Below are 27021 nucleotides of genomic sequence, written 5' to 3' on the forward strand. Positions count from 1 at the left end.
ACGAGCAGCAGTCACTCAGCAGCATGATACAGTAGAAGAAAATATAATAAAATATAATACAATATAATAAAATATAATACAATATAATAAAATATAATATAATAAAATAAAATATGATAAAATATAATAAAATATATTAAAATAAAATATAATATAATAAAATATAATAAAATATAAAATAATAAAATAATAAAAAATAGAAAAATAGTAAGGAGCAAAATATTAGAGAGACATGGTAAAAGAGAAAAGATGACTAAATATATATGTGTCTACAAATATAAATATATGTACACTAGTGATTAAATAAGAAAAGGGAGGGCAGATGGGATATTGCACAGGAATGAGCAGCAGAAAATTACAGTATTGCACTTTTAAATATAAATAAGTGTTCAAGTGGGATGAGATCCAGTGGCCATAGAGGCCGTAGCGTATGATTCACAAAATTTTTGAGATCATCAATACTTTCATTGGCCCTTGATCAGCTGTCAATAGGTCCACTGACAACCAGAGACCACTCCTATTAGGATAGAAATGCAGGCGATCACTGATTTACAGTGACTTTCCTTCTAAGGTGCTTCCCACAGTACAACTGACAACCCCCACAAGTTGTTAATGTTTTGTCCTAAAATCTGCACCTGTCTGTATGATTAAAATTTACTACAACTGGACAAATATTAGTCTGATGACGATGCAGTTGTGACAATACAGGTTTGTTTTCGCTTCAGTTATCTTCTAATTAATAACAAAAAACCGGCGCAAGCACACGACAGTGAGCAGATTGTGTATCATGGTAATCTGATTCCACTGTTGTCTTCCAGCTGTCACATTGCTCACGCATTGTTGTAAAAAATATGGTTAGAGCCACACTGGAGTTCTGCGTGTTATCCATCATCAACTACAGAGCAAACTTTATCCAGTATTAAACGCAGGTTAAAAGTTTCAGACTTCAGCATCACGAGCAGCTTCTGTCACGCAAGAACTGAGCTACGAGTGGTGCTCTGAATATTTTTGATAAAAATGGCATATGCATGTTTATTTAAGTGCTCTGAATCCACTACTTTAAAGTAGCTAAGAGCCAGTCATACAGATAATGATATTTCATCCTCTCTGTGATGCATCAAATTGCACACTCTGGGAAGCAAAGCCTGTGAGCTCCTCTAAAAGTCGGCCTACCTTCTACCTTTTCTTTTAGTGAAAAAGCCTCCCTCCTCTTTCCATATTTCTCACATATTTAGACATGCTGTCAGGGAAAATCTTTGTCAAAGTCCATCTTCATGTCAACGTTATTACGTGTTAGAAGGCTGATGGCCCATTAATAACGTCTCGCTGATTCTGAGCAAGCTGTGGTGGACTCTACTGAATTATACTCTGTGCGAGTGAAGTGACAGCGAGTGGCTATTACGAGCTGCCTGCTGTTTTTTGCTGATCAACAGGGAATTCAGCTCGATCTCAGCTTAGCTAAAGAACTGCAGTCAAGCGCCTCAAGTGCCTCCAACTTCTAGCATTTCCCAAGACATCTGGTGGGGTATACTGCTTCTCAGGGGAAGATGAGAAAGACTTCTGCCTCACTTTGCCCGTCTCATCATTTTTCGTTGGTAATCTGCATTTAACGAAGAGTCAGGCAGACAGACCATAACACCAGTCAGCTGTTCAGTAGCTGTGTGCAAAACATACAAACCTGTGTGAAAGTGCAAAACCTAACGTGATCATTCCTCCTTTCTTTATTTCAGTTTGGATCACATCCCCCCAAAAAACTGAAACTGAAAAGGCTTTTTGTGCCAACCAGATTTTGCAGTGAGAGAGGGGAAGCCTGATAAACGCGCTAAATGTATCTATGCTAACATACTAGCATCTGTGAAACCATGCACACACACACACATACAGATTTTATATAGTGAGCATCCATCACTGGTGGTTTTACTCCCATTAAGGGGGTTAAACCTGGAACTTGCCCACTCAGAAAGCGAGTCTCAGGGGCAAAGTGGTGGAAATATGGGGTAAGAATGTGGGCCATGCATTTTGCCTGTTCAAATGCGTCTGCATCAACAAAGGAGCTCCTGAGTATTAGCAGGGCACAGTGATCTCTCAGAAGCTGTGAGTCACAAAAAAAAGGAAAAAAAAGTGCAATTAATGTCTGTCAGTCAGCAGCTCTCAGCGTGGCAATAATACCCAACGTAAATGTCATGACCAAACCACGGGGCTGAGCAAACACACACGCACACACTTATAAAAGGGAGTAAATTCTCTCTGGGTGGGCAATATTCAGCTGACAACTTTATCGCTGAGCAACCTCAGAGGATGAACTTATAATTCTGGAGAAGAGCCAAGACACCAAAAATTCCCATAATGCCTTCTTATTAAAGGTCATAACTCAAAAGCCTCATAAAAGTAATGGGCGTCGGCGTGGTGGTGGGCAGAGCCGCGGACGCGCACATATAAACAAACAGAGATCCAGGACATTGTAGATATTTGGAGTTTTTAAGGATAACTTCAGAAAAGAAAACTCAACACTTTTGGTTTCACATCATGGTTCTCTGACCCGAGCTCGACAAACACACAGCTTCTAGTCGTGGTACAGTCGGACGGATCGCTAAATGCACAAAATATCAAATGTTAGTGTGCTTTGAGAACTTTTCCCCCAGAGTGCAAACACATCTTTTTAGGCCTGTGTGTGTGTCTGTGTGTAAGTGCACGTGTGTTGCAAGTGTGCACACATGCGTAGTTGTTTTGCTCAATCATCAGCATTGTTTCTGCAAGTCATCTGTTGGCCTTAGATAACTCTTTCTTTATTAGGCCAATCTTTCACCCCGCCGGTGATCTGCCACAGCTCTGAAAGGATTTTTCAAAAGGTCTGTTTCACCATTAGAGAGATTTATTTAAACGAATGCATCAGGTTCCCTCCTGAAACTGTTAAAACAAGGAAACATCTTAAACTTTAAGAGCTGAACTCTGCCGACCTGTGAGAATATGTTTAGCTGTTAAGGTAAACAAACTAAATGTCATACTCTGTGAAAATACTATTTTCATGACGAGACAGCGCAGCTTAACCACTTTATTTACTTTTTTAAAAGAGTTTGAAATGAATGTGAATCCACATGGATGAGAAAATAGGTGAATGAATGACTGAAGCTCCTGGTACAACGTAAATGTCAGTGTCATGCTGAACTCTCTCACTGTTCAGAGCCTGGTTATGCACTCCTGAGTCTCAGCTCAGGGTCACGTTTATACTACATTGGAAGGAAGCATTTTTTACTTTATGTGCACCGACTATGTCAGGCCACAGATTCAATAATATGAAATACTTCAACTACATATGAAGCTGTGAGAGAGGTGACAAAACCGCACTCTTCCTTCACCCTGAACACCAGCTCTATGTGGATGCAGTGACCTTTGCCGCTTTCCTCCATCTGTTCATTTCAAGAAATGGGCAGCACATAATGCACTCTCCCACTGAAGACATGTGCACACACAAACAGAGACAGACAAAAAACCCTACAAAGTCGTAATTATCCTGCTTTTGCTTTTAAAATAGTCTCAGTTGTTGGACTATATTTGAAAACATAGTCAAATAAAATATCTCGTATTATTTCAGAGCCGTCCTGCATCTCTTAGAAAGCTAAAAATATGAAAATGCTTCTAACACTTTTGGTCAAAAAGGGATTTTGTCTTTTCAACTTTTCAATTTTATATTGACTTGTTAAGCTAAAATGTTACAGTATTTCCCAAAAAGATGACAAACAGAAGTCTTCTTTAAGAGAAGATGATCTTTTTTTCACCACATATGGAGGAAACCAGCATGAGTTGCTAACATATTGTGTTGGAAGCTAACATAATGGGCATCTATTGAGATTCATTCCACCCACTGATTGCTCTGTGTTCAGAACAAAAGACAGAATGTGAGACAAATAAACAGAAACAGAGACTTGCTGAAGGGAAACATCATTATATAATGTGGAGAACATGTGCAGTTCTATACACATCCAGTTGTAAAGTCATATGTCTTAGGTTTGGATTTAGGATGGGTGTTCTTGTAAATGTAAACTTACTGGTTTCATTGCCCTGGTATATACATTTTTCTTTTGGTTTTTCCTTTTTTTAATATCTGAGAGAGAAATGCCACCTGAAATAAATGTTGTGACAGTTGTCCGACTCTTTAGCAAGCAGGTTTTGAAGTCACTGCACCCATTCACCAGTGACTGATTTTACAGTGGGACAAACTCCAGCTCCAATGTTTGGAGTGCAGCAGGTGACAAAAACCCTTCTTCTACTCTGAGATCTGCTGCAAGCGTTGAAAGCAGGGCTGCTCTGACCAAAATGTCCAGCAAAAGCAGAATCGGTTCATGTCAGCTGCAGTCAAAGGACCAGAAACTTGCCTGAGAGGCAAACGATTGCATTGCCTGGTTATTTGTCACAAGATTCCCACTCCTGAATTTCTAATGATGAAATAACACATTTGCAGGAATGAACTTAATGATATCAATGTCTTTGTTATATGCAGACTTAAATTTGTGCTGGCACGTGCCAGTGTCTCCCGAGCATCCAAACAATCGATGATGTTCTTTATGAACTCCGCTTCTCTCCATGTCACGCTGTTTATGCTTTCCTTATCAATCAAATTTTGCTCCCGGCATGCACCGAGAAGAGGGTGATGAAAGGCAACGAAAGATGAGAGTGCGAAGAGGAGAGGATTATCACCCTTCTGCCCTTAATGCATCTGTCTGATTACTTTTTTACACCTCAGGAATGAATGCATACATCCTCCGTCTATTAATGGCAATCTGGCGAGAGGAAGTCAAAGTACTGTGGCATTATGATGGATCTGCGCAGGATGCAGGCTATTGCACCGATAGGTAAATGAAATCGCAATGTCAGTCTGGCTACGGGAGAAAGAGAACATTTACATATACCAGATGGAAAAATGTGTACATAATAATGATGTTCCAGCACTCGTATGCATCGAGGGCTGGAGTGCAGAGATTTGACCACCCACTGAAGCAAGAGAAGAGACAAGAATGACCTTTTTTATAACAAGAGAAATGGAATGGCTTGGCAGATACTGTGTGTGTGCGCGCGTGTGTTTGTGCGACTGGTTTGTTTTGTGAGTACGGCCTTTTACCATCAGTTAGCCGCCTGATGCTGACAGTGCTCTGCAGCTGAACCACAGCAGAGCGATCTGGGACCTGCTTTGACATTTTCAACTTGATTCATTAATTCATGGTTGGCAGTCTTGGTGACAAGCGCACTTAAACGAGCTGCACACCCCGGCTGCACATCTACTTGAAATGTGTGGTTTATATTTTATGAAGTCATTCACAAAGGATGGAAATGTGAACAGATTCAGTCCACGATATAAAGCTTTACCATAAACTAATGGCTGTAAATATGTTTGCTTTTTTTTTTTATGCTTCCTCGAAGGATGTTAGCCGTGTAGCAACTGTGCTGGTGAGATCCTCAGACAATCTTTTACATTTTAAATGAAAAATAAATCCTCCCGCATATGAAAGTGACTGAGACAAGCATGCGCTTCCTGTGCTTGTAATATTCTTGGCTGCCTTGGTGTTAAATCCAGATATGTCCCAGGGGCACCTCCTCTAAGCCCCAGGGAGCGACGCTGGTCGGGTGGTGAGGTCCTTGAGGATAATGCCTAATGATGCTGTGCTTTCAATTGTATTATCTGAATCTTTATAAAGGCAAGAATCATTGTGGGGGATTAACAGATGCATAGATGCTCATTTAGAAGCTGTTGACATATAGCAGTAAAGCTACACTGCATTCCTTTTTCAACCCCGTCTATTTCATATTTATGTAAAAGTAATTAGCTACAGGAAATAAATGTTGTTTTTTTCCATGAAAAGGATACTGTCAGCTATCAACAGGAAACTGAAGCTACAATTTGCACAGACTCACCAAAAGTGTACAACAGCAGATTTGAAAAATGCTGCCTGGTTCGATGACTTTTGGTTTTTGTTCTGCAGTTTTTTGATGGTAGTTTTCTGGTGGCTGCATCCTGCAGGTGCTCCATGTACTCAAACGACCTCCACAACCACCAGATGTTAATCTAATACAGCACCTTTGGGATGTGGTGGACAGGAAAATTCTCATCTGTAGCAACTGTGTGATGCTACATGTGAAAATGGACCAGAATCTGATTATTTTCAGCATCTCGTTGAATCTTTGCCATGAAGGCAAACGTGGGTCCAACCTAGCACTAGCACGGTGTACCATTATATATCTGATATTACACAGAAGCAACGTTTTTGCAGGACATGTAGGAAATTTCCACAAAGAACTAGATGTGATAAAATATGACTTTTCAAATGAAATCAAAAAAGGGACATGACTTAAAAGGAAGGAACGCTGTAAAGACCACTGCCCTTGGTGAAGTGCAGTAAAAAAATAAATAAATACTGTGACATATTATCCACATTGAAAGGGTGCAATGAGTAAAACCTCCTAGCCTTTATTTTACTGTGTAATCTTTAAATGTCAATATACGCGTGAAGTCATGCTGGTATGATTTGAAAAATCAGCCAGCTTGTACAGTTCAGCCACTTTGCAAAGTTGCAGTTACACTGACCTGAATGCAATAGAGCACCTTTAAGATGCCACAGGAGACACCTACTATGGATGTAAAGGGGATGTAATCAAGTACTAGAAAGGTGTAACGAATGTGTATGTATCATTTTAAATTTTTAAATTATTTTATGATTTTTTCAAGAAAGTATGTTTTGTATTTTTTTCAAGCAAAAATATCAATGAGAATTAAAACAATATTGAACAATACTGTGAAGGAACTTTCACGAGTAAACCATATGAGACAGGTCTTATAAGACTAAGGTTAAAAAAGCCTTTTAGTGCAATGTTAGGCAAAATATTTCACTATTCAGTCATTTTGTACTGAACAATACTGTATTACGATAGTGTACAATAAGCTAGAAACTCCCAACATAAACATACTAATGTAAAATCAGGAAAACCACAATATTCTTTGTTGAGTTTGAATTTATTGCAAGATTATTTGTATTAAAAACACCCATTTCAGCCAGCTGTACCTCACTTAATAAACTGAAGTATAAAATAATCCAATCGCACAACATAAACAGTGTTCAAATATCTCTGGGTACTCGGTGGTAAATCCATTACTTCATATTCAGTGTTCTTGAGTCTGTCTAAATGAGGCTGCGTTATGTGCAGCTCAATACGTCGTGTGCATTTATCATTGTGATGTGCTGATATGAGCACACATAAAGCCTCTCTGCTTGCTGTGCAACATGCATGCACACGTCTTTGTGTTGTGGTGCTTTTTTGTGTGTGTTGTGGTGAGATTTGAATCCAAAAGTGATTGTAAAGACAAGAGTCATAAATCTCTGTCCCTCTGGGTCCGCATCAAGAATGGATATATAACCACGGGCCGTTTCATTATTTGAGTTTTTCTGTGTGTATCTGCGTGTGTGTTTGTATCCTTTGTACATGTATCGCGTAAATATGCATCATGTGCCTGTGTGCTAGCACAGCGGTCTCCAACCTTTTTTGCGCCACGGACCGGTTTATGCCCGACAATATTTTCATGGACCGGCCTTTAAGGTGTCGCGGAAAAATACAACAAAATAAAACTAGTACCGGTACCGAAAAAAAGAAAATTTATTCATAACACACGTGAAAAGACCCAGGAAAACCGAGTTAACGATCAAAACGATAACAAAATAACGCTGAAAACCGATAAAAACCCTGAAAACTATACATTTCACACCTGAGCCTCAACTCTCGTGGCCCGGTACCAAACAACTCACGGACCGGTACCGGTCCGAGGCCCGGGGGTTGGGGGCCGCTGTGCTAGCAGAATTAAATATATACAGCTTGGTTTTTAAAACAAGCTCCATGATCACAAATGCAATTTTAGCCACAGAAGACGACTCATATGACTGAAAGGACAGGCTGTGATCACTATATTAATTAAAGCTGGGTGTGTAAAGAGAGTGGACACCTTCAGGAAGAAAGAGGAAACTTCACAAATGCAGAGATATGGAGAATTAAACTCATCTTCTTGTCAGGTAGAAAGATGTTTACCATCAGTCTAGACACTAATGCATGCCCCCTTTAGCCTTAATTCTCTTTCACTTGGCTTGCAAACTGACTAAGAGAGTGGGCACGCCGTAGCCAAATGTCACCTTGAATGAACAAAGTAATTAAGCAATGCTCTTGCCATGATTAGCCGATTACCTCACTGGTCATCCGTCATCTGAATTTTCCAGCAGTACATACTCTATAAATACCATAATGGACATGTGCAGGGCTTTCTGAAGTAAAGTGATTACACTAATAACAGCTTCCAGCTTTATATAAGACAATATACCTGTGAGTGTCTGAGCACTTGTGTGTGTGTGGGGGGGGCAGGTAGAGGGTGGATCCGGCAGCACTTGTGTCGTAGAGTTAAATAGATATGCAGAACTTCTTCAGTCTCTTATAGCGCAGATAATTACTAAGAAGAGATGCTGTTGCAAAGCAGAAACAGTTTAGGTGCCCAGATGAATATCCATCATCAGGTCCTGGTAGAACTATTTTCTTGCAATATATGCGATAGAACATTTCATAGTTTTCCTGTGCTGTCACTTCCTTATTGAAATGCTCATCTGCATCGTGTCCAAATTCATGGGCTGCATCCTCCTGAGGACCCGACCTTCGCGGTCTACGTGGGCCGGGTCCTCAGAAGGTCGGGTAGGCCGGAAGTAAACGGCCGTGAAATGGGACGGTCTCGCCTTCTGATTTGCGTCACCGCTGTCTCGGTGGAGTTTAATAAACTCGGCCGTCTGCTCCTTGCTGTCTAAAATATAACAGGACACTGGCGTAAATTCTTGAGTGTCTCATACTTCTGTTTAATGTTTAGTCAGCTGTGTAAAAACCAAGGAGGAACCCACCCGGGGGGTTAATAAAGTTTTATTTTATCTAATCTAATAACTTTAATCTCAGCCAAACCGATTTACTCACGAACAAACAAAACACTGAAAAAAGCCCAACAATAACATTTTTAGGTTGTCTAAGTGACTTATATATTACGTTTAACCCAAGCAGCGAAAGTCCGCGGTGATCTGAAAATGATGTGCTGGGAGTTGTGCCGTTCTCGGCCACAACTTAGTAGCGCCCGCCATTGTTGGAAACTGGAGTTTGGCTGGGCCGCGCTATGAATTCTGGGATATGGTGGGCCACGAAGGACACACCCGACCCATCCTTCAAATTCGGGGAAAAGGAGGACGCATTTGTCGGCTGCATTCGGAGGAGTCTACGAATTTGGACAGCCTTCGGCGCGTCGCTGTGACGTAATCGGTCTACAAATGCGGCCTCAGGAGGAAGCAGCCCATGAATTTGGACATGACCCTGGAGACTAAAAAGAGGCTTTTCATCCACTCCCCATCAAAGATTTTATGCAAGTTTAGCCAACCATTCACTCTCACATTTCTGGCTACCCTACAGATAGCTAGGATAGGCTCCAGCCCTCAACCCTCAATTGGACCAGCGGAAAGAAGTGGTTAGATATTTAGCCAAAATGCAGTATAGTAGTTCAACTCGATTCAAAAAGTACTTGCTGCTTCGTTCACAGCTGCTGACATTTGAGCCATGGTTTACCTGAAAAGAAAACCATTTTAAACAGCTTTATATCATGAGGCAGCACGGTGGTGCAATGGTTAGCATTGTTGCTTCACAGCAAGAAGAACCTCATGGAGTTAATGAGGTTCGGTTAATTGGAGACTAATTTGGTGACCCTGATCGTAGCGACCCACAGATCAACTTTGCAGTAACTTTAAGCTAGCTAACCTTACCTATTAGCATTCACCTTTGCACTGACAATGAAGAATTGCTTGTGCTTCACCTTCCAGATGGCAGGATCATTGACCCGTCCAAATCAATAACACATATAACCTCCAATACTTTACTGTACTTTGTGAAAATCTGTGAAAAAATTGGCTGATATATTGATCTCCTATAATATTTTTTAAAGTCTGATAATTTATAGTTACAATTTTGATAAACACACACACACACACACACACACACACACACACACACACACACACTGGGGGCAAAGTGAAACATTAATTTCATCCTATGTCAGGCCAACCTGTAAACCGCCAAGCTAACTTTGTATGCTAACCCTTTGTGTTGTAACACAAACCAGACTAGTTATACGATTGGCTGCTTTATTTCAAAGGATTATATTCAATAGATTAAAAACATTCAAATACAAAAAAGGCCACACAGCTACTCATTAATTCTCAGAGAACAGATGCTACAACAACTAAAGTACACACGTCTCCCTGTGGTGAGGTCTTTTCTGGTTTTTATTTATATTTTCTCCCTTTTTATTTCATCATTCCTTATACTCTTCCCATTGATTTCACAGTCAATGTAACTCTTAATGTGTACATGGTATATGCAACTTTTTGTGTGGGACATTACAGCAAGCATAACAAATGTTAAATGCATGGATACTGAAAGGTCCATTAACTCCTGCTTGCTACATTATTGCTGGTCAAGTTGACTGTTCACAGCAGGGAGAAACAGCCCTCAGGCCACCAGGAAATGCTTCGGCGTTCCCGATGGGCGGTCTGCTCCCGGGGAGTTTCACATTTACTGAGTTTTGTAGAAAAAAAACCTCTTTTTTTGTTTGTTTTGTTTTGCTTTTTACATTTATTTGTGCTCTGTACATGTATTTTTGTCCACAAAATATTTACTTTTATTTTGTTTTGGTTATTTCTTTGGTAGGACTAATTTATATTTGGCTTTTCTTCTCATGCCTGCTCACTTTGAGTAAAACACCAGACTTATGCTAAGCTTTGACTGAAAGAAATACATCTAGAACTATTCATATTTTCCTTAACGCTACTCCAGTCAAAACACCATGTTTTATGTGAAAATGAACATAGATTCAATTGGATTACATTAAAGTTAACGTCTTGGCACTCAACAAGCACCAGTACCATTTAATGTGTTTCCCAGATAGAAAAACATGTCAGAAGCTGAACGAATGGTTTTGATGTTGTATGCCAAAAGATAATTGCAGTCACAAAATAAAGCAGAATTAAACTTTATGGGAGATTTTATTGAAATGTCACTAATGTACAACAAACTGACAGGAATGAGCATTTCTGAAACTCTATAATTGCGTCTAACCACCCCGTTCTCATTTCAGTGTGTTTGCCTTCTCCATCTCTAGTTCAAACCAGACCTCAAAGCCACTCAGAGTCATTGAGGGAAACTGAGAAATCAAAGCCCTCCCATTTGCTCTTGATATGTTTCATGGCAGCGGGAGAGAGTCGCTTTAATAATCTGAGCCTTTATCATTACCGTTCAAGATCGAGGTAAATGAAAACTTCTGAACCTTGGATCACATAATCAGTCGGATGATGGCTGGAAAATAAAATCTGATAGAGACACAAACAAACAGGCGTGCAGAAATGTTTGCACAAAGACGCACTTCATAAAACCTTATTAAGTGTTCTGTTAGGCTCATGCACAAACCTGGTAGACACACATATTGCAGATAATCTTGACTAAAAATGATATTAAAAAACAGACGATAAAACACATAAGGACAGTAGTTTATAATCAAAAACTAGAGAGACGCCAACATCACACAAACAAAGGTGACCACATGTCCCTGTGTCTCCAACCAGAGATCTTCCCACATTTACTGTAACTATGACAAAAACAGTGTTTTCTATGATCCATACAAACACATGAAAGCTATAAAGTAATTGTAAAATTCAATGGTCATAACATGACTTCCCTATAAGTTTAAAAGAGCTGCATTGAAAAGATAACACAGTTGGGCACAGTGATTATGTTAGGGTAGCGTGGATGACTAAAATCATGCTGTAGGCTATGACTTAAGACATTAAGAAGGACTCAGATGGATAACTAAGAAACTGGGTATGCTCAGCATTGTAGAAATAGATAAAAATAGTGGTCTTGGTTGTTTTTTTTTGCACTATCTGCAGTTTCTGCTACCTTTGTTTCACCACACTGCTTTGCTCACTGATCGGAGAAGCAGCCTGTTTTTGACACTGAACAGTGGTCTCCAACGTTGATAGACTGCTCAGTAAGACTACCAAGTGTAGCATCTTACACTGCAGTATTCAACTTGGTACATTCTGAAACTTTTTGTTTTTCAACAGAAAGCAAATGTCTTACCTCATTTTGATTTTGCAGATCTCCTCGTCTAGGCTGCACAGATGCATCTGCAGGATCTCCTCTACTGTGTAGTGACAACAAGCCTTCACCTTCAATTAAATTTGGGAGAACAGGATAAAGTCAAATTTTCTCTTATGTTGGAATAGTTTGTGTCCACTTATCTACTTATTGAGAAAAGTCCATGTAAATCAATATTAAGCTGTTCTCATTGATCACCCTCACCAGACGTCTTTTCCAGAATATATGCGGCACTGGGGTCACTGAATGCTTCAATGAATAAATATGAAAGTGCTGTGAATCACATGCTTGGCAGATTTTAGCTGAAAACATATGGGAGCCTTTTGGACACATCAGGCTGTCTCCACAACCATCTTCAAAAAAACAAATTATTCTACAGGATATAGTGCGCTTTTTAGGTACCATGATACCAGGCAACAGATCAGTTTCTTGACTTGTGTGATTTAAATGAGGCCTTTAACATAAAAAGGTAAACAGTAATACTGGATACTTTCTGCAACCCTCTGATAACTTGTTTTCCACGTGACCTTTCCTGCAGCAGGTCTTCTAAATCTCTCTGGTCCACTCGTACCTGTGTGTTCAGAAATAATGGTCAAGTCTGACCACTCTCCTGTCTGAGCTCTCTGCCACAAGTGCAGCAAACCGAGAGCCTGCTTACGACTGCAAAAACAAGTTTAGTCAGCAACAGCAGCAGACTTTAACCGTACAACGAGGATCAAAGCATTTAGCAATGAGCACCAACTCTCCAGGGGAGCAGTTGTGTTTCCCTATCAGCAACAATGCGAAGTCAGTAGCAGTAGCCACATGCTTCTGAACTGCTTGGTCGAACAGCAGCACCTCGGGACCAACAGTACTGGTAACTGGACAACACTAAACTGGGCAAAGCACAGAAAGTGCGTCTATGGCCAAGTGAAAGAATGTTAACCCATTTACTTCAGCTCATATATTTAATTTATGTTAATGTGATCTGTATTGTTTCTCAAACTTTTTCAGGAAGAAGAGAAAAAAAGCTGCATGCTTTACAATTTTTCATCAATTATTAACAACAAAAACGAATCAAAGTTCCGTTTTAGTAAAATAAAGCTCTAGGATAGGGGTGTCAGACAAAAGGCCCCAAGAGCCACAATCAGATTACCCAAGACCCCAATCTGGCCCATTGGTTGGCTTTGGAAAAGGAAATCGATGGCATCAATTTTAGACTTTTAACAGTGTTTTCAAAAGTGGTAACACTTTTCCTCCAGATAAAGACCTCCTCTATGACCACTCACACTACAGAGATTTCTGTGTTTTACGTTGGGTACACAGTGAAAGTGAAGTAGTACAGTAAAAGGACTGTAACTGTTTTATAATTACTGTCTGGGAAACAAGTTTCCAGAAATGTTTCTGTAATTTTACACTAATTCCTTATAAATAGAGAGTTATGTTGATAGATTGCTTTACTTTACAACAGAAGCATTTTTTAAATCATTTAGAGAAACTGAGATGTACAGTTGAAATTGCACTTTGTTTTCTTATATTAAGATTAAATGTGTTGTTAAACATCGTAACAGTGACAGAAAGGGGTGCCTAACTGGTCCTGACCAATTAACATCAAAGTGGCTTCCAATACAAAATGAGTTTGAAACAATAGCATCAACAACTATTGATTACTCTTATTTATTTTGCCTAAAAAATACCATAATTTTCCTTGCTATTTATTTCATACATCTATCCATCCTGACCAGCTGCATCACTGCATGGTACGGCAGCACTACTGCTATGGACCAAATGCCTGCAGAGAGGGGTAAGAACTGTGGAGAAGATCACCAGGACCCTGCTGCCCTCTCTGCAGAGCATCTACCATCGCAGAGTCCAGAGCTGCCTTCATCCGTAGAGACCCCACACACCCTCACAGACTGTTCACACTTCTGCCCTCGAGACGAAGGTTTAGAAGTGTGAAATCCAGGACATCTAGACTCAACAACTCCTTCTTCCCCACTGCTATCAGACTCCTGAACAGCACCTACCTCAGCTGCAGTTTGCACATTAAGCTCCTTTGTAACAACTGCATACCTCACTTGTCTTTATTTACTTATTTATTTATCTTTTACTATTTTATCCTTATTTTTACCTTATTTATCTTAATATCATGTCTTATTTTTATCCTTTATTCTTGTTCCTTCCACCCTACATAATTTAATATGAATTTCATTGCACAGAGAAATGCTATTTCTTCTGTACACATGACAATAAACACTTCGAATCTTGAATCTTTGAAATGTTTTAATTTTTATTTGATTTTAAGAGGTTAGCAAGAATACAACAGGTCACCTGCTGCACGGCTGTATATCATAGTATTATTGTATATTATCAAATTTACTATTATAAATAATAATTATACAATGAATAAGAATAAAACACATGAAACAGTAATTAGCTCCTTCTTTATTCAGCCAGTCTTAACTAGATCTGTCCCTAGTTTTCATTTGCAAGTGTGCATAGGAAGGAAACTTGATCCACACAGAGAGCCTTTCTATTCAAAGAAAAAAAGATCTTGGAGAAAAACCTGGTGTAGACGGTAATAGCCGGTATCTTCCTCACAGTAGCAATGCAAGACCTAGATTTGATGTGTAAGGTTACAGGTAACTGCACCTTCTTTTGACATGCGTTAAAAAAAAGTGGTGGAAAGTTTCATAAGGAAAAGAGCAGACAGTGCGAGTGGAAAGAGGAAAGTTCTTTTCAGGTCAGCTCACGCCTGCCAGAAGGTTCCTGCATTAATTAGACAGAAACGTGTATGTGTGAGAGACAAAAACGAAAAAGGAAGAAAGAGACAGTGTGATACTGCATGTGTGGATATTGTGTGAAATTGTGTATGTGAGCATGCTTAAGTGTGTCGTAATTGGCACGAAGGCAACGCGGAGGGCAGAATGAGGCCCTCTCCTTCTCACAGATTCCCTCTCCGCCTGAGCATTGTCATAAATCCAGATAAGGGTTTACTTGACAACAGCAATTGACCTTTTCCTTCATTTAGTCCACACCACATCACAGCTGAATACTGAAAGAAATGTACAGGCAATCAGAAAATACAGAGAAAAGCAAGATAGATAGAAAGATAGTGGAGTACACAGAGAGATAAATGACATTTAATCATTAAAACTAACAAGAACTTTCTGTTTTAAATGGTTCACTTTATCAACACTTTTTCCTAACAACATTTTAGCTTGATTTGGAGTAATTAAGCCAAATCTGAAGAACGCCCTGTCTGGCCTGGATGTTCTTCAGATTCCCTCTTTTAATTGGCCTGCTAACATGAAAGCCTTGCCAAGAACACAGGTCCTCTGTTAACATGGTTCGTATTTTACTCGATACATATACTGTGGCAGTAACACGCCTTCAGAAACTTTAATTTTATAACGGTGGAAGGAAAGTGGAATCAAATTGCTACCCTTGCCACCTTCATTCAAATAACAGACCTTAGTTTATGTGTACCTATGTGTTGCCTAGATATTTACAAAGGTGAGGTGATTTTGACATGGGGGAAAGCGCCAGGCCTCAACACAAATCTCGCAACCATGTGCTTTCATTTCTTTGAAACATGAAAACAAGCTCCGGCGTTCAGAATAATGACTGAAAAAGACATTACAAAACAAAACCACATATAAGATGACAGGAAACGAAACGCATTCTTTTAAATGTATTTGATTATACAACTCTTCATCACAAAGACTCATTCAGACATAGGTGGCATTAATAATGTAGCTCTGGAGCATATAATGATGAAATACTGTGATTTGCAATTCATTTACATTTTTATTTGTTATTGACTGCCAGAACTGGAAAAAGCTACACGCACCGTTACAGAAACATTTTCTTTTTTATGTTTTGCTCTATAACATTTTGTATGCCTGCAAAATGCCTGTTAGCACCACAGCAGAAGCTTTTATATGCTAGTGGTGCTGCTGCTGTTATTAATATTTTTTCGGACTTCTTGGAAAGGTTCAGAGAGACATTTCTACTTTATTTGGAAGGTAGAAGAGTGAGGGGGGGGGGGGGGGGGGGGATGACATGCAGCAATAGCCCCACAAAATGTCTTTTTAATCATCAATATTCATAGTTTGATGATTATTTCACTACGCTGTGTTTATTTATTTAATGTTGAACACTTTGGAGCTCTCCATACAAATGAGAGTGAGGGGAAAATTCCAACACAATACATGAAAAAAGGTGTTTTTCTTTTAGCTCATCACTCCTGAGCTGACCATGCTGCAATAGCAGCAGTTGGAAAATCATGGTAGAGCATTCATGCGTCTACCTGCGCCTGCTACTATCTACTGCAGCAGGCTCACAGAAAGCACCTGGACAGTGGTCTCTGTTTAAGTCACAAGTATACAACAGTTCTAGTAAAGATTACAAGTTTTACCACTTTTTAACCCTTTAAGACCTACCATAGAACCAAGTCCGCCAGAGCTTATATTATATTTTTACATGTTGTGGAGCCGTTTTTGGGAGCATTTCAAGTTGCTATACATAAATACAACGATTATAGCCCAAATTTTAATAATATGTCTGCATTAAGTGCATAGTAATTACATAAATTGCAAAAAAGTGCAATAAACTGCAAAAAAATTTGAAAATCGTTTTTGTTTTTTTAACATATATTTCTAGTTAGAGAAATTTAAGAGGCTTATCCCTCAAAACTGTAAATACAAAAAAGTTGCACAAAATAGTTTCCCACCACAGGAAATTTATTTTGAGTGTCTTCATAGTTTTATTTTTGAAATACACCAATTTTTATACACTGCAGGAAAAACAAAAATAAATATTATAATGCAAATTTGCAAAAAAGTAGCATATGCATCAAAATAAACTATTTCCAGCAGTGCAATATGAGTCCTAAGCATCCCAGAAACGACACAGAAAGTGATAAAGTCAAAGATAACTTTTAAAAACACCAGTATAGGCTCATTGAGGCCCTGATGGTAAAAAACTAAATTTCCACAAAATGACGTCACTTCCAGTTTCGGGCAGGTCATGGAGGACATGCGATAGTTCGCGCTGATGGACGTAGGAAGTGTTACAAACAGCTGATCGGATCAGCAAAGCGTGTTTCTGGAATATTATGTTTTTGTTGCTGCAAGTGCTTTTTATGCAGTTTTTGCAAAACTATATGTGGAAGGAAACTGTGACTTAGGACAAGCTGATGGCATAAGATGTAAGTACAACTCCTCCGGTTTCATATGCAAAAAAAAATTTTTGCGCTAGCTCACGTGGTTGCAGAGCTACCAGGATTTTAAAAAGGTTACGCAAAACGGAGCGTGCCCGCTCCGACCGGCTTTAAAGGGTTAATTTCACTGCTGCCATTGTGGATCCAAAAGGCTTTGTAGGATTTCTCTGACTTCCCAAGTTGAAAAGAGAACTTAAGGGGGCTTTCCAGTTGACGATTCTGGCACAGAATTACCTAAGTTTCCAGTTTGAGTGGAATGTGGGAAAATTTTCAATCAACTCAATCAAGTTTTTCATTTCACTTCCACTTATCCTACCCCAGCTATCTTAGGGCGAGAGGTGAGGTACACCCTGGACAGTTCGCCAGTCTGTCTTTGGACTGTGGGAGGAAGCCAGAGCACCCAGGGAGAACCCACGCAAACATGGGTGAACATGCAAGCTCCACGCAGAAAGACCCCGGCCTGATGGTGGAACGCCACCCCCAAGCTTACAGCACCTGGTAGTCCCAGGCGATCTCCCATCCAAATGCTAACCAAGCCCAACCCTGCTTAGCTTCCGAGATCAGATGTGATTGGGCGTGCTAAGGGTGGTGTGGCTATAAGCTAAACCTAATCAATGTTTTTTTTCTTTCTATTGGTTTTTACCTCATTCACACAAACAAAGATTGAATGTGAATTAGTGCAGACAGAGAATGAGAGTAAGTATTGATCTGGTCACAGAGATGGAGTTGTGTTTACTCTCACAGGAGCTGACGCAGATATGAATATACAATGGACCACCCTGTGTGTGTGTGTGTGTGTGTGTGTGTGTGTGTGTGTGTGTGTGTGTGTGTGTGTGTGTGAGAGCAAAAAGGGAGAATGGGAGCGAGAAGCTGGCAGGGAGCATCTGGCACCAGTTTCTCGCCCAGCTTCAAATTAATCAGATTTTATGGCACCTCATTACACTGCCTATCATTGATAATCAAAACCAATGTGATGGGTTCCGCATACATGTGTGCACACATACGAACACACACGCACGCTGGAGTAAAGGCGCGTGGAGACGGATTGTGAAATGAAAACACAGAGTTTGAAGAAATTGAACCACCTGTATTCCTCAACGTTTGCAACATCATTAATCTAAGTCATTTATGCGCGTCAGCTTCTCATGAGAAGTGTGTGTCCAGTCGCAGACAGTGCTGCCATTACCGAGTCCCATCAGTGCTCCAATGCGTCCCAATATTCCATCCAGATACTGCATAATAATAATATTCAAAACATGCATTATTCCATCTATCTGCTTTCCCCGAGGATCACCCCTCTCTCTTTCTGACAGAAACACACACACACACACACATTTGCATTTACATCTACCTCATAGCTCTAAATAGGATGGCATTGAAACATTACTTAGAGTTATGGGAAGCACCTGGCCACCGCAGCGGCATGTGAAATGTTATAAGGCCCAAAGGCTGCAGATACCACTCTGCGTATGCGTATATGTGTTACAGTCCTGGACATGTACGCATACTCGTACACGCACACACAAAATAGGACCATTAGCCCTTGCTGCATCACCTCACTAAGCAAAGAGCGGAAACGAATAGCAGGCCATTAGAGTTTCATTACGGGGAGTTGGCTCGAGTTATGGCAGAACAGAGTGAGGAGGGAGGGGAAAAGAGAGACAGACGGAAAGAAAGCCGAGTCATATATAAAGGGAAACATGATGAGAAGACAGGAAGAGAGGGATACTCTGGTTGTGTGCGTATGTGTGTGCATGTGTTTGTGAAACAAGAGAGAAAACAAAGGCAGAGAGATAGGGAAGGTGAGGCGCTGCAGAGCTATTTAGTATGGCATTGGCTCTGTGAATATGAGAGTTGTTGTCCATGACCTCCCCTCCTTATTTGCAGAGCAACAGTCAATTCCATTGCCTACGGCTGTTTTAATATGTCCCACCTGTTTACAAAGATACACACACTCAACCAATGGAAAAACACAACCATATGCAAAGACATACCTTCAAGAAAGTGGTCTCACGCTCTTGTTTTACCGTCTGTCTCTCCCTCTCACGTGAACCTGTGCATGTCTGCACGGCTACAAATTAACACTAAGTCTTGCTTGCACTGCTACACTCTCAGACACACAAACACACGTGCGCACGCACACACACATACACCTCCAAGGTTAATAGTCGCTGTCATGGGCAGGGTGAGCAGTAATGGAACACACAAATGCCCCGGGGAGAAAAGCAGTCTGTGGATAGACAGAATGTGGGAATGATGAGGAGAAGGGAGGCTAAGAGGAGGAAGGAAGACTGAAGATGTAGGGGAGAAGAGAGAAGGGAGGTGCAGGGGCGAACCATTCCTGTTAATCAATTACCCCCAGCGCAGATGAGGAGATTATTTATGTCTTCATTAGCGATAAATTATTCACATGCTCCTTCATTTACGTGTGAGCGGCTGCATTCACGTCCTTTTGGGCAGCTGATTGCGGTGGGATGAGTGGGGAAAACCTGCAGTCGGTAAAAGCATGTTGGCAAATTGAACAACGAGCTATTTGCAGCACATCTTTCATCAGCCATGCCTGTTTCTCATTAGTTAACACTTTTAAATCAATATGCCACCCTCTCTCTCACTCCTCTCACGGTGATCTTCACTTAGTCTCACACCTCTATTTTTACATGCCATCACCGTCAGTGTTGACTGCTGCACTGAGGCACTAAACGAGTCTGTACATCACAGAATAGAGCTTGGTGAGCAAGGAAAGCCATTTCAGAGCCTTAAACAATGCCGATGACAGTGCAATGCATGTACGGCAATAATGCAATCATACAGATCTTTTTAAGTCGGATTTATTACTGTAATGACGGCATGTTACAGCTTCACTTTGGTTTAAAGTCTGTTGCAAAACTAAAACAACCTATTACTTTAAATGCATGGATTGTAGTGTGTCACGTCTGTCAATTTGTTTCCTTTTTAGAAAGAAGCTGTTATATTGCTGCAAAACAAAAGAACTGCAGACAGAACAGTTGGGAAATATCCTTAAAAATTGTTATTTGGTCTACTTACTGGACATAAAGCTCCTCATATTCCCAGCAGTATCTAGCCCTTGCCTCTGATCTCATTTACACCTGTCTGACTGTGAGATATTAGTATCAGTCTTACTTTTCTCTGAATGCACTCTGCAACAAAAAGTCAGACCTCACTATTACATACGCTGCTGTTAAGGCTGATTTTCATATGACTGTGTTTTGAAGTTTTTATAAGTGGTTTCCTACTGAAAACTACGTTTCTCAGTTTAAAAAGTTCCCACTGTGCAATATTGTAAATTGGAGTGTTTGTAGGAAAACAGGAAAGACATAATAAAAAAAATGATAAGCTAGTAACAGTTAATGCATATAACAGACTATGAAAAGGTTATTCTGATACTTTCTGTTTACAGTATTTTCATGCATATAATTTTGACTCTAGCTGGAGAAAGGTTGACTTGGACAAAATATACCTATTATAATTATAGTTTCTGTGACTGTTGTGTTAAAATGAAAGATTTGAATTGATTTGAAGTCACAGTTGACTGTGTGTTAACTGTGACAGTCATGGACTGTACGTAAAAGATGGACACAACTACCATGCTTCACGAAGTGATCAGTGAAGTCTCGTCTTGAAGCTTCATCATTTCTGTCAAATTGGTTCTGTGGTTTATTTGGTTGATCGTGTTTTCTTTGAAATTGTTTGCAAATGTGTAAAGGTTTGAGATTTACTTGTTTTGTGAGTGCAGTGCGTTGAATCAGCACTTTAATATACTGTCTTTAGTAATCTGCAGCAAACTAGATGCACCTCAAGCATGAGTATAAATTAGAGACCACTGATTGACCAGCCAGGGACCACAATTGGCTGAATTTTAGCATTCTCGGCCTGGACCAGTGGCTGGCCGGTCAGCCTCAAATACATACAATACAATAGCTTTCATGCAAACACTAAATGCACTCACTGTTGTGTGACTGTTAGCAGGTTTGTCATTGTGAGTGAGCGAGACACAGTTCAGCAAAAGTTGTGGAAATATTTGCCAACAAACCTAATCACACCCTTAAATCACCTTCATCCAGGTGAATAGGTTATAGAAGCTAACAAGGGCAAAGTTGCTAAAGCTAAAGCTAGCCACAAGCCAGAAGCCTCGGTATAAGCAAAAAATCAAAGCCGTTACGAGGAACATTGTGGAGGCGAGTAAAAAATGGTCAGTGTGCTGTTATGTGGTGAAGTTATAAACTAATGTTAGTAGCTGACATTTGTTTTACTGTTTTATTGCAGTTACAGCGACGTACGGTTACATTGTAACCCTGGTTCTCTGAGCCAGAGAGTCTCGATATGATAGAGAGTTTTTTATTGACAGAATATCCTGTAACTGCAGTTTAGCAGAAACTGTGAAGTTTAACAGAAAAAGAGCTACTTTTGGCCTCTATTCTAATTTATTGTCCTTTTCGCCTCTAATGGTGACAACACAAAATAATGAAGCATTTAATTAAAATTGAAAATAGCAATCAGAAAAAACGGTTACTGAGGCCGGAGATCAAGCAAGCATTGTTTTTACGCCCTGGTTCATAAGCTGCAAGCTTCAGAGTTTTTAGAAACACTGATTTTATTTTAAATCACTGTAATCTGAGCTAAAAACTACAGCCAAGAGAGCGTGTCGAGAGCCAGCCTCAGGCATGCCTTTGTCCACACCTTGTCAGGTGTAGAGAATTAGCAATTAATCCAATCAGTACCCAAAGACTCTTGCACTGTCACTGCCAGGCCAGTAGGAGTTGCTTAAACAGTCATGTTTCCATGATTTCTATCAGGCAGAGCAGACACCCTCTGAGGGACATCACAAGTTTAAAGCACTTCTAGATGGGCTGCTCTTTTCGTTCCTGGAAGCTATTTATATCTTTCATGTACAGAGTCTATGCAGACAACAAAGCAGGTTTTATTATGCATTACTGCTGATATTCATGCCTCATCTCCATGGCAACAGTAGTGTGGCTCATGGGTAATGTAGTGCTGTAATATTAAAATAACAGATGAAACATGATGATCTAGAAAGGCGAAAATAATTAAAACATATTATGAGGACATGATAAAATATCCCTTTCTATGAAAAAGAGCTGAGGGCATGTGGAGTGAGGAAGAAGAAGAAAGAGAGACGGAGAGATCAAAACGCGCTGAGGAAAGGCCAGAGCGTAGCAGAATCAAGAAGCTCTGTCTTCCAGGCATCACAGGTAAATATTTCACTATATCCTGAACATCAGACACCGTGGCTTTGATATGCAAAATAAAAAAGTATGCCTCTCAACCCAAATAAAAAAAAGAAGAACTGAACGCAACAATTGCGCCTAAAATCAGCTGACATCAAAAATTTTCATCACAAAAATGGTACCAGGTTTTTTTTTTACTGTATCTCTTCTGCCAGGTTGTGGTATAATAACGACATTCCTTACAATGACTTCAAAAGGTGGTGAAAGTCTGCCCAGTACACTGGAGCGTGTGCAGGTTCGTCTTATGCCAACCTTTGTTTTATTTGCAAGAGGTCAAAGTGAAACATGCCAACTTCCAGCTATCAAACACAGCAATAACAAAAACCCCACAGGAAATTAAATATGTTTGTAAAAATAAACAAGATATGTGTTAAGTATTGGCCAGGACTCTCTGGTCAATTGTATACAGTGTTATGGGAAATTTCATGCGAAAAACAGCAAACTGTTTTTCTTTTTGTTTGTTTGTTGTTGTTGTTTTTTTCAAATATGGGGCAGTTAAGGAAAAAACGGGCGACACAAGCAGCACTGCTTCTTTATCTTATCACTGGCTACTTCTCACAGATGCCTGCTTGCAGTAAATAATAAAGCTGTTGTAAAATAAGCACAATGCAGCTTCCCTGCTTGCGATAGTACAGCCCATTTTGTCAGCAACCCAAATAGCCTGTAATCTGTATCCTGGGCACTTTTATTCATGCTGTTTTCTTTTTCTGGAGTGTTCTCAGCCTATTAGGGATGTCTATGACGTTTACAGTATCTGCAGAACAAACACCTGCCTGCATGTGTCTTACAGTACGTAAACCGATCCAAGTTTAAATGTCCCTAAGGCACAAACTTGGTGCCAGCCAAAAAAAATAAATAAATCATAATTTTGTGGCAGCTTTCATGGATTTAACCTCCTGGGACCTGAGCTCTTATTTGGGCTTCATTTTTAATTTCTCCCAGCTATTTGGGATTAGTTGGACCTGATAAGTATAAGAACTAAGAATCATCTTTGAACTGAATGTGTTCTTTTTTTTAAAGGTTTGTTCTCACATGGGGACAGAGATAAAGTTTACAGTATAATACGATAAAGTCAGAAAAGCAAAATGTCCTGATAAGAAGATGTAGGATATAAAGAGGTTAATATGTATCCAGGACGTGTCCACGGTTACCAGAAACCATTAGCTGTAAGTGTAACAGATCAGATGTCATAACAAAAATCAAACCACATTTTGACTTTAATATATTATTTGATTTGTTCAGCTTGTTAAATGTTGGGTTTTTTATGTTTGATGTTAAAGCTTTTAACATTTGTGGAAATGTGTAAAGATGTATTACACTTTTGCTGAGTAGATGTTGATTTTCTGTTTACAGTTCTAGTGCTTTCACTTAAAAGGCCTTTAACCTGCAAGGAACATAAGACAGGTTTGGTATACTCGATGCGGTGGCTCATGGCCAACGAGGGCTGCTGAATGACATAAACAAACATCACAGCAGCAACCTGGCAAGCCTTCAAGTTTTTTCAAAATACAATTCTCACAGGAATTTTTCATTTAAATCCAAGAATGTGGCTTATAAATGTGGTTAGCACTCTCAGCAAGAAGGTTCTTGGTTAGAACCTTTCGGTCAGCCGGGGCCTTTCTGTGGGGCGTCTGCACGCCGGCCCTGTGCCTGCTCGAGTTTCCTCCCACAGTCCAAACACATGGATGTTGGGTTTATCGACAGTGATGTGAAGTAGATAAAGTGCTGTATAAATGTATGGTGAAATGTTTCTTGCATTCTAAAGTGCTTTAAGTGGTCAGTAAGGCTGATGCATTTTTCTATATTGTCCATTTCCAATGCTAATTACTTATGGACTAGTGGTTAACACGTTTGCTTTACTCACAAATGATCACTAGTTTGAGACCACAAGCTCATGTACAGCTATTAAAATAACTGCTTTTAGGTATGGCCACTTCTGTGCTGCGTACCTGTAGGAACAAAAGGAAAACAGGTGAGGCAGATTTTTTCTAAATAAAATTCACAGGACTCGAAAGGCCAGGTGTAGCCTGAAACAGTCTGTCCTATATACGAATATATTTTAGGATTTCAGTCCAAGTGTCTGGTCAGCAGCTGTAATATTTCCCCACATGGATTGTATTACATCCCAAACCTGCTCTGCATCTTTTTGTAAAGTATTACCTCAGTGGAGAGCAAAAGTTATACGTTAACCTCCCTGCACAGGCACACAGACGCGTATAAGCAGAATTATTCTTATCCTGTATAACAGCCAGCCTCTTTTGACTGCTCCTCTGCCTGCCTGTCAGATGAACTCCAACTTCCCTCTGTTGTTGCCAGTTCTGTTCGTAATACTTACTAAGGGAACTGCATAAAAGTATAAAAGTTCTGTTAATTTAAAACATCCATTACTATTTTACGAAGTTATCCCAGTAGGACTTGAATATTCTCTGGCTGTTTAATTTCCACTTTACTGAAACAAATCCAGAAATATTTTTGTAATCGAACCATGTTTTATTTTATTGTTGGTGTTTGTTTCTTTTTTTTTGTTTGAGTTGAATTATTAGAAAGCTGAGCTTTCAATGACCCCCCAGGCAACAGCAAAGGTATCCATGGAGTAACTGAATCAATGCTCTCAGAGTCTGAACAGATTCCAAAAGATGATTTAAACCAGCACAACTTAGCTGTCTACAAAACATTCAGCCAGCTCTGATCGCACAGTGAAACCGACTCAAACTGCAGTTTGCTTTAGTTCAAAAGCCCTTTTTTCACTAGTATCCCATTGGAGTAGTGATGTTGTTCTCCTCTGTAGGAAACTGAATATTAGGAAAAACAACATGGAAGAGCATTCATGCTTTTTGTTATGGCCCCACTACTCCAGAAGTCATGTACCAATTTCTTGCTTTAAATGTCATTACTGCCGTACAGGCAGAACACTGACATTTTCATGTAAAAATAGCAAAGTACTATCAAATCCTTTTCTGTGCGTTTCACGTTGTCATGTTTGTGCAAAGTGAACCCAAAAAGCAGACTCAGAGAACTCAGAAGTTTTGCTGTGTTTTTGTGAAAGACTGATATATTAATGGTTTGAAGGCAGTTGTCTGGGAAATCCAGTGACACTATAAACTGGGAGTGAGTGGAGCCTCGGAGAGAGTGTTAAGGCAACTGGTGAGTATCAGAGAGCTGTTGGAGAAAGTGCGTGGAGAGGGTGTAGGAAGGTGAGCAGGTAAGCCCTTCCTTTGAAAGACTACAAAGAGCTGGTGGGTAGTGCTGAAGGTTGAACAGGTTTCAGAGGAGGTTCAGAGCTGGTAACGCACTGGCAACAATGACCTGGCAGAGAACTGCTGCAATCTCAGACCTGATATACTGCACACAGCTAATACAATGTAATGGAGTCAAAGGAGCTTGCAAAGAAAAGCGTCTGGACTTCTTTAAGTCACTTAAGATGTGTCACCTCTCATCCGAGAAGCTTCTTCAGTTCTAGAACTGAAACGTCTTCAAGTAACTTAAAGAAGTCCAGACACTTTTCTTTGCAAGCTCCTTTGACTACAATGACCTGGATGACTGAGAACCTTCACAGACACAATGTAATGGAGAAACCCCACCCAAGGGCGGAGCAAGGGAAAGGAACAAACCCAGCAATTCCACCCGAGGGTTCAAAACAAGGAAAAGATTATTAACAAAAGCAAATTAATAGCCAGCCAACTGCCCTGTCACACACATGAGATTAAACATTAAAAAAAAATTAGTACAAAATTAGAGACATTTTAAATTGTTGTTGTTGTGTGTGTGTGTGTGTGTGTGTGTGTGTGTGTATATATATATATATATATATATATATATAGATATAGATAGATATATATAGATATGTGTGTGTGTGTGTATATATGTAGAGAGAACTGGATTGAGGGCAAAAAGATATTTACGTTACATTTTCACTCCTAAATCAAACATCTCATCAGTCATTTTGCTCACTTGTTTTTTAATATTAACATAAATCCCAGAATAACTTGTGAGCTAACAGCAGTGTAATCAGTCCTGTTGCATTTAATGGACTCGCACGTGTTACAAAGACACACAGAGTCCCCCACACACATTTCTGACAGCAGTAAGTAAACAGACTTAATGGGGAACCAGGGACCTGATCTAAACAGAGGATAAACTGAGGAAGTGTTTGCTTCTGCAGCAGGAGAGCTGCTGGTCTGCACTCATCCTTTTAGCTCACTATACTCAAACCCACAGTGGAGCTACACTGCTCTTCCTCCTGCATTGTTACGGGAGAACAGGAAAACTCCATTGGTCACTCGGGCACAGTGAGGTGACTGCATTAGTCACACACTAAAGAACACTAAATTGAAACAATTTCTAAAG

At 39.9% G+C, this 27021-nt stretch overlaps 1 pseudogene; it reads right to left on the reverse strand.

The window, feature by feature from the left end:
• Positions 1 to 17890: 17890 nt before the first annotated feature.
• On the reverse strand, positions 17891 to 18009 carry LOC148096880 (5S ribosomal RNA; annotated as a pseudogene).
• Between the last annotated feature and the right edge of the window lie 9012 nt (positions 18010 to 27021).

Source organism: Neolamprologus brichardi, chromosome 20, assembly GCF_056152115.1.
Source record: "Neolamprologus brichardi isolate AB-2024 chromosome 20, ASM5615211v1, whole genome shotgun sequence".
NCBI classification, from domain to species: Eukaryota; Metazoa; Chordata; class Actinopteri; order Cichliformes; family Cichlidae; genus Neolamprologus; species Neolamprologus brichardi.